This window comes from Oncorhynchus nerka, linkage group LG6 (assembly GCF_034236695.1).
Source record: "Oncorhynchus nerka isolate Pitt River linkage group LG6, Oner_Uvic_2.0, whole genome shotgun sequence".
In the NCBI taxonomy this organism is placed as follows: domain Eukaryota; kingdom Metazoa; phylum Chordata; class Actinopteri; order Salmoniformes; family Salmonidae; genus Oncorhynchus; species Oncorhynchus nerka.
This window is the reverse complement of record NC_088401.1, coordinates 46,228,759-46,236,482: the sequence shown is the minus strand read 5'-3', so window position 1 is coordinate 46,236,482 and position 7,724 is coordinate 46,228,759.

Genomic DNA, 7,724 nt, shown 5'->3' with positions numbered 1-7,724 from the left:
GAAGTTGCACTTCCTACGGCTCCCACTAGATGTCATCCGTCTTTAGAAACTTGAATGAGGCTTCTGCTGTGTTGTGGGATTGAATAAGAGCTGAATGAGTAAGTTAACTGGCAGAGAGCCATTTCCTGGTCATCCGCATTCCACATGAAATCGACTTGCTTCTGTAGACACAAAGGAATTCTCCGGTTGAAACTTTATTGAAGATTTATGATAAAAACATCCTAATGATTGATTCTATACTTAGTTTGAAATGTTTCTTCAACCTTGTAATATAACTTTTTGAAGTTTTTGTCCAAAGTTTTTGTCCAAACGCACAAGCGTTTGGATATGTGTACCTAAGGCTAACAAAAGTAGCTACTTGGGCATAAATAACAGACATTATCGAACAAATCAAGCATTTATTGTGGAACTGCGATTCCTGGGAGTGCATTCTGATGAAGATCATCAAAGGTAAGGGAATATTTATCATGTAATTTCTGGTTTCTGTTGACTCCAAACTGGTGGCTAATTTGATTCATTTTCTGCGCGCCGTCTCAGATTATTGCATGGTTTGCTTTTTCCGTAAAGTTTTTTTGAAATCTGACACAGCGGTTGCATTAAGGAGAGGTATATCTATAATTCCATGTGTATAACTTGTATTATCATCTACATTTATGATGAGTATTTCTGTTGAATCGATGTGGCTATGCACATCGTTTTTGGAACTAGTGAACGTAACGCGCCAATGTAAACTCAGATTTTCTTATATAAATATTAACAAAACATACATGTATTGTGTAACAAGAAGTCCATTTCTGGTGCTTTCGCCGTAAAGCCTATTTGAAATCGGACACTGTGGTGGGATTAACAACACTATTACCTTTAAAACGGTATAAGATACATGTATGTTTGAGGAATTTTAATTATGAGATTTCTGTCATTTTGAATTTGGCGCCCTGCACTTTCACTGACTGTTGTCAGATCATCCCGTTAACGGGATGGCAGCCCTAATAAGTTGTTTAAGACATGAAAGTCAGTCGATCCCCAAAATGTTAAGAGCTTTGAAAGTTTCTTCGAGTGTATTTACAAAAACCACGAGGACCGCCACAGGAAAGGAAGACCCATAGTTACCTCTGCTGCAGAGGATAAGCTCATTAGAGTTACCAGCCTCAGAAATTGCAGCCAAAATAAATGCTTTACAGAGTTCAAGTAACTGACACATCTCAACATCAACTGTTCAGAGGAGACTGCATGAATCAGGCCTTCCTGGTCGAATTGCTGCAAAGAAACCATTACTAAAGGACACCAATAAGAAGAAGAGACTTGCTTGGACCAAGAAACACAAGCAATTGACATTAGACCGGTGGAAATCTGTCCTTTGCTCTGATAAGTCCAAATTTTAGATTTTTGGTTTCAACTGCTGTGTCTTTGTGAGACGCATTGTAGGTGAACGGATGACCTCTGCGTGTGTGGTTCCCACTGTGAAGCATGGAGAAGGAAGTGTGATGGTGTGCGGGTGCTTTGCTGGTGACACTGTCGATTATTTGTTTAGAATTCAAGGCACACTTATCAAATCAAATCTTATTGGTCACATACACCTGTTTAGCAGATGTTATTGCGCGTGTAGAGAAATGCATGTAGCATGGCTACCACAGCATTCTACAGCGATACACCATCCCATCTGGTTTGCTCTTAGTGGGAGTATAATTTGTTTTTCAACAGGACATTGACCCAACACACCTCCAGGCTGTGTAAGAGCTATTTTACCAAGAAGGAGAGTGGTGTAGTAATGCATCAGATGACCTGGCCTCCACAATTACCTGTCCTCAAACCAATTGAGGTGGTTTGGGAAGATTTGGACCACAGAGTGAAGGAAAATCAGCCAACAAGTGCTCAGCATATGTGGGAACTCCTTCAAGACTGTTGGAAAAGCATTTCAGGTGAAGCTGGTTGACAGAATGCCAAGAGTGTGCAAAGCTGTCACAAGGCAAATGGTTGAATCTGAAGAATCTCAACTATAAAATATGTTTTGATTTCTTTAATACTTTTTTGGTTACTACATAATTCCATATGTGTTATTTCATAGTTTTGATGTCTTCACTATTATTCTACAATGTCAAAATAGTAAAAACAAAGAAAAACCCTTGAATGAGTAGGTGTGTCCAAACTTTTGACTGGTACTTTATATCTGCCTCACTCTCAGAGAAATAAGTAGTACTGCTAGGTTTTACACAGTCAAATGTAACAAATAACTACATTTTTAATAAAGAACTGTGCAAATCACATCAAATCTAAATCAAATCCAAATGTATTGGTCACGTTACACAGATCAGCAAACGTTATCGTAGATGCAGCGAAATGCTTGTGTTTCTAGCTCCAAATGTTACATTTGTGACATCAATATTGTTTTTAAAATTAGTAAAAATGATTCAATACATTAATATATCTACATGCAAAACAATTAAATTTGACATTTTAGTCATTTAGCAGATGCTCCTATCCAGAGCGACTTACAGTATGGGCATTGATCTTAATTAAGATAGCTAGGTGAGACAACCACACATCACAGTTAAATATACAGGATACGAACAGTCCATTCCAGCTAAACAATGTACACTGATTATACAAAACTTTAAGAACACCTGCTCTTTCCATGAAATAGAATGACCAGGTGAATCCAGGTGAAAGCTATGATCCCTTATTGATGTCACTTGTTAAATCCACTTCAACCAGAGCAGATGAAGGGGAGGAGTGGGGTTAAAGAAGGATTTTTAAGCCTTGAGACAATTGTGATATGGATTGTGTATATGTGCCATTCAGAGAGTGAATGGGAAATACCAAATATTTAAGTGCCTTTGAACGGGGTATAGTAGTATGTGACAGGCACACCAGCTTGAGTGTGTCAAGAACTGCAACGCTGCTGGATTTTTCACGCTCAGCAGAATGGTTCACCACTCAAATAACACCCAGCCAACTTGACACAACTGTAGGAAGCATTGGACTCAACATGGACCAGTATCCTTGTGGAATGCTTTCGATGCCTTGTAGAGTTCATGCCCAGACAAATTGAGGCTGTTCTGAGGGCAAAATGGGGTGCAACTCATTATTAGGAGTGTATAGCGTTTTGCAAAAAAACTAAAACATTTTCATATACTATGAATAAAAAATCTGAGAACAGTAATATTTTACACACACATGATACCCATAAGCAATCATTTCTTGTGAAAAAACACAATGTGAAAAATTGGTGGATATACAGAAGCATTTTCTAAATAAACTCTTCATATAGTTCGACCATAGTTTATGTCCCTCACAAATATATAGGCAAATACCATATCACAGAGGTGACTGTCATGTCACCGGAGGGAAGGTAAAGTTGTCCAACCACACTCCAGGTGTGCATAAAATATTTGCTTACACGGTGAACATTGCACAAATGAACCTCAGGAGCCGAGCGCATCTATAGTTTGTTTGTGGTAATCTATTTGCTGTTAATCCGTTTCCTCTCCTCTCTCTCCCCACCTCCCAGCAGAGGTAAAGGATGGGCAGCGGCGCTGAAAGTGACAGTTAAGAGTCTGGCTGCAGTCGATCTTCAGTCCGGAATCTGATCTATGGAGTTACTTTATTGTATAAATCAATGTGGCCAGACAGCCTGCTTCACCGGGAGACCGTATCTCTGGGTGAAACGATTGATGTGCGCCCTATCGTTAAACGACCACAATAATTAAACCCACCGCCTCATGCAGCCTCAACCTGCATCGACACCACCACCGCCATACAAACACAACACCAGCCTGCATGCATGCGGTGGTGCTAAAACGAAATTAAACAATCACCATATCTATGTTGGGACCACTTTTACAAATTAACAACGCAATGCAATAGGTTTTTAAATAAGGAATCTACAGGACGTGCAAAAGCAATCACTTTACTTCCATGGTCTGTTTTCTAATTCTCATAACTTCTACAGCATTACGCGCGCACGGGCGCGCAATAACACACACTTAAGATGCACATTTTGTATTATTCAGGTTCAGGTTGGCACTCACCTGATGTTGATAATCCGTGCAAAAGAAGCAGATTATCAATCGAGGCTTGTTTCAATAAAGTATTTCCACTCGTCTGAGTATGTTTGAGTTTGTTTTCAAAATGTATTAGAGCATAATTCACGGTCTCTCCAGTTCAAATCAGCTCACAACGTTTAAAATTAAATTGTTCGAGCACAAGACAGTATTTTCTTACTTCTGTGAGGACGGATTCCTCAGACTATTTCAAGGATATTCGAATGGCAACATTAGTCGACAGAAGGCTGCAATTAACTCATCTGAGTTACTTCGGCTCTTCCTGCCCCTTGTCCGACGGAATGTTGAAGATTCGCTCTACTTTAGATGGCCAAAAATAACTTCCATTTCCCGGAATCCTGGACTCGTAAACACCAAGGGGTTGCAAAACGGTTCTCTGTCCTCCCCTGTTCTACACCTTCCCCAGTGCTGTCTCACCCCTCATGAGTTGAGTCACTCATATTGCATTGGAAAAGCTCCACATCTGATTTGTGTTGTGCTGGATGGAGTGCCTTTGCAGACTCCAGCAATCGATGATGATCTCTCGCAGCAAGAGTTCGATTCCAGACCCCTCCCGCGCGCTCCTTCAACACGCATCTAGAGACAGTGACAGCCGGCTGTCTCCGCGAGGACGCAGTTCTTCAGTCCCACGCGTCTGTGGGGAAACAGATAGCTCGACAAGTGCTGTTGATTGACTCAAGGGAAGATTCGATGAACTCGAACTCTTGATTTCAAGACAGCATTTTAAATTAGACGGACTACTGAAACAGGCTAGACCAAGAGTATATGCCTAAATATATTTTAAGGTGCGTTGGTTTTGAAAAATATATCCCCCCTATCGCCTCCTTGTGGCGGTGAGGGATGACGTGCCTAAAACACCAGAGAGAGAGATTTTAGTTTTAACACAGTAACAGACCTAGAATATATCGCCATAATACAAAAACAAAAAATTGTCCCATCATGAAGACACAAAAAAAGTGAAAGTTAAAGCAACCAGGCAATAAGATGAAGAGAAAAGGAACATTGGAAGCGAATTGGAAAAAATATGATTTAGGACTCAACCTAAATAGCAGTCATACCTCACTGCACATAACACAAGGCACATACATTCATAGACTTGTATGAATTAAAAGTGCACAATGTAGCCTAATGACATTCTATGATGTCAACAACTCATAGGGTTGGGGGGGGGGGGTCTCTGATCAGGAAAAGTGATGCACAGCAATCTCAATGATATGATGATAATGACTATAAACTCCAAAACATGATGGAGGATTATGATGATACACTTAATATGTCAATGTTGCCAATACACAAATCACATCAAAGCTCAGTGTGGGAGCAACAAGCCAGTGTGGCCCATTACAGCTACAAGTCAAATGTTTAGATACAATCTCTCCATTGTGGAGCTGATGATTTATCAATCATGCTCTAAGAATTCACAACATTTTATTAATTAAGTTCTGTTCCAGGGTAGGCTGAGCCACATTGGCTGAATGTAGAAGCTCTCTTCACTAACAATGGTGATATGTTTTCTTTTGTTGAAGTAATTAATAATGCAATGAGTTAGGAGGTGTTTGTGTGGTCTGATGTTCTTATCTAAAACTATAGATTTGCTCAATTTGCACCTTTAGATAACTTCACTCACAAGTAAATACTTTGAGCGTTTTTAAGGATTTTCACCAGCATGTTCCGCATCTAAAGTATGTATGCCATTGTAGTATGTTCTGTTACTCTACTGAATTTCCTGTACATTACCTGACAGATGAACTATATGATCACTGAGTAGTTTGATTTCACTGCACTGCATGTGCTTGTCTGTTATTCAGACAGAATATTTTTAGTAACATCCACTTAGAGTTGAACAGTACATAACAAATACCTTTTCATTAAGCTGATGGACAGAAACTCAGAGCAGCCATGAAGCCCATCTCACAGAGTGGGCGTAGGGAGGCAGTCATGTACACAGTACAGAGGTAGCTGTATGAGTGCTCTCTCACCTCTGCACATGACTTGCTGTCCTGCTGACAGGCGGCATGGCACGGTGTGGCACGGTGGTGCGGCACGATCTGTGTCGGGTCTGATATAACTGCCACGGATATGTGCAATTAAAATGTATTTGCCGACTGGACCCGTCCTCTGTTAATTTAATGTGTGAGGTGATGAGAACTGTGTGAGCTTGATATCTGTGACAGCCAATTGCAACTCAATAAAACGTATAGCTTATGTCCAGCTGAAACTGGTTTCAGCCACTGCTGCTGAGGAGAGAAAAAGAGCTAGTGAAAGGAGCCTTGGCCTAGACCACTGTTGATTGCGAAAATGGAGGCCTTTTTCATTGAAGTAAAACTAAATTTAGAGGAGAACGATGGGAGGGCCTTCCCTCCCTGAACACTATACTATGTGATTAATCATTCAAGAGTGACAACCATCATACTGGTGGGCTACATGAATCTGGTCACACAGACACATGCACACACACATGCATGCACACACACGCACGCACTCTGCAAAACCCCATTATCCACTCGTCTAGTGCGTGTGTGTATGTGTTACTGTGTGTGGTCAGATTTGACAGCTACGCGGCAGACAGGCTTGCGTCCAGGGAAAGATTTTCAAAGGGAGTTTGCTGCCTGCAGTTGGAATCAATAGGGCTAAGACAAGCACATCATGAAATATTTATGACACTAATTTCACTGTCAGTGGTGTGTACAGTACAGAACGGTGAGGGCTACAGTGAGGGCTGAAGACGCCACAGTCATGGTGGACATGTTAGGCTGACTGCTGTGTGGAGGCCTGGCCTGACATCACCTGGAGGCTGCCCATGGGAGAAGCTGGAGCTAGACAAGCAGCCATGTAAGGACACTGCTGTTAATAGATAGCTTGTTTCCCCTCATTCAAATAGTGTTGTATTATTCAGGGGAGGGACATTTTTCAGGGTAGCTTTGATTGTATGCTGTGTTGATTGTATTCCATAATAATCTATTTCCTCCATTTTCATGTGTCACCAAGTGATTAAACATGCTGATACAGTGCCAGCATTACAAGCACCAAGAAATCAGATTAGGAATATGTTATACAAGGATAAGAAGTTTAGGACTGGCAGACAAATCTCTTCTCACCCTCTCTATCACTTGGCACTGGTTCTAGACTGCTCTGCTGTGCCACACTCATCCAGACCACTGACATGTTGGTAACACACAACTTAAAGATGTAGTGAAAACTCCAGGGTGTTAACAGCAAAAGGAGCTGTGCTGGTTAGCAGAGCCTTTAAGAATACGAATATTAACCTCTTTCAGGGAGTGCTGGTGAACTGCTGCTTCTTGGAATCTGAGTACCATGCTAAGCTATTGGAGAACTGTTATTTTAAAAGCTATTACAGAATGGGTCAGCTGTTTCTCCCTGGCACTTATAGTCTATGACCATATCTTCCTCCACTTCACGCATTCCTCAGGCCTCAGAAGATTCAAGGCTCTTTGAACATTTGAGACTCTAAATTGAGCTCAGGTACATCCTGTCATGTTATGTCTTGTCCCTGTGCTTTCTCTTCTCTTCGTTTCCCCCTGCTGGTCGTATTAGGTTACTATCTCTCTCTCTCTATCGTTCCGTTCCTGCTCCCAGCTGTTCCCCATTCTCCTAACGACCTCGTTTACTCTCTCACACCTGTCTCCTCTTTTGCCCTCTGAT